The following is a 2,095-nucleotide window of genomic DNA, read 5'->3' as shown; positions in this document are numbered from 1 at the left end:
CTGGTTTCTCTGTGGCTCCTAACCAGGGTGGAAAAGTTGAATAAGTACAGTTTCTGTAGATAAATGTCTGTCTTAAAACAAAGCCCTCACAGTTGAGCTGGATAAGTCTCGGCACGCTTGGTGGCAACCCTGGGAAGCCAAGAACTGCCTTTCTCAGAGAAGGAACTCCCCTTCTGTTAAAAATAGTGTCTCAAGTCTAATAAGCATTATTTAGCATATTTTGGGGGGTTCAAACCTGACAATCTCATCTGCAGCCTAAGCCTCAGGTAAAAGGAAACTGAACGTGTAGAGACCAGGGTGCAAATAATTAAGGACAAAGGTCAAGTTCACTGAGAGCCGCCAAGGTGCTTGGCAGGGCCAGGGTGATCCCCTCGTTCCAAACCTGGGTCTGTGTCCAGTGAGTGGGGACATGCTGCGTCCCCAGGGCTGAACTGAAGGAACACTGGCACCAGCAGGCTTGTTCTGAGGTAAAAGGGTAACGCTGGTACAGTGTGGCCCCGCGCAGAATGTGGGTGAAGAAGCACAGGCCGTCTCCCAGGCTCCGAAATAAACATATGCTCGACACGGATGGAACCCAGAGGCCACCCTGGGGCAAGTTTCTGTGTGTTCCCATCAGAGCAGTTAAGTGCTGACACCCCAGCTCTGTCACAACTGCCCCGGCTTATGCTGTCTCACTTTCCACGCGACCAGCGGCCACGCCGGAAGCCAGGTGCTGGCGGTTTGGGGGCATGAGCGCCGACACTGTGCTGTCCAATGGGCAGAGATGGTGGCGCCCCCGGGAATTCCTGGGCTCTGAGGGCCTATTAGAAGGTGAGGATGAGAAGAGCAGGTATCAGTCCAGGTGAGGGGACACTATAGCAGGTCTTCCCACACACACTGGTTCTTATAGTTGTCCTGGAGTTAGGGGGACAGGCGAGGCCAGCACAGCCTGGTTTTACAAGCAAAGTGGGGCTCTGTGGGGTCCCGGAGGCAGTGAGCAAGGCCTTAGGAGCACTGCCCCCTCCACACCACCACAAGCTCCCGGGAGTAGCTGTGCCCTTCCTTTCTTCCAATGCTTATGTGTCTGCAAACCGAAGAATATTGTAATCTGGAAGAACTTTTTTATCAACCCTCTCCCAGAACTTTCTTATCAGATGCCCCAGGCAAAAGGATTAGGGCCAAATATTTCCATTGTCCTTCCAAAAGAAGATCAGCAAAGTAATAATACCGCCCATACCAGCAGAGAGGTCACATCAGGGCAGCTCACGGGCACAAACAGAAGCCTGAGAGAATACTGTCCCCTGTCCACACGGGGAGGGGAGGCTGCTGCCACGTGCAGTGCAGCCGGCCCCATCTGCGGCCAGCACAGTCCATAAACTCAGATTTAAAAGGCAAGACGCACTGCTCTGGCTGGCCTGGGGGTGACGGGAAGCAGAGAGAAGAGAGACGGCTCCCAGCCCCTGAGGAGAGTGTCCCCAGCAGAAGCTCATTCCAGGGGCTCCTCCTGCAGCACCCACACAGAGGGACCAGGGACGGCTCCAAGTGAACAGCTGGGGGCGGGGCGGGGCCTGGGGACTGGTGCCCCCGTGTTCAGCCCCCTCTGAGCTGTCGCTGTAAAGTTCGTGGCCCTGGTCACCCCCAGACACACTCACTAAAGGGAGCCCACCCGAGCAGGCAGGCCTGGGCGGCTACTTTGTCCTCACACTGTTCCTGACCTGCACCTCTGGGCACCTGGCGTCAGTGCTGCGCACAGCGACACAGCGCAGCCTCCACACACACACCACACAGCACACCACACGCACACACCGCACACTCCACACACACACCACACAGCACACCACACACACACACCACAAACACACACACACACACGGCAGCCTCCACACACACACCACACAGCACACCACACGCACACACCGCACACTCCACACACCACACGCACACACCACAAACACACACACCGCAGCCTCCACACACACACCACACAGCACACCACACACACACACCACACCACACACACACACCACAAACACACACACACACACCACACACTCCACACACACACCACACAGCACACCACACGCACACACCACAAACACACACACACACACACCAC

The sequence above is a fragment of the Otolemur garnettii genome, unplaced genomic scaffold (assembly GCF_000181295.1).
Source record: "Otolemur garnettii isolate 467f Iridium unplaced genomic scaffold, OtoGar3 scaffold00088, whole genome shotgun sequence".
NCBI lineage: Eukaryota > Metazoa > Chordata > Mammalia > Primates > Galagidae > Otolemur > Otolemur garnettii.
This window is presented reverse-complemented; position numbering follows the sequence as displayed.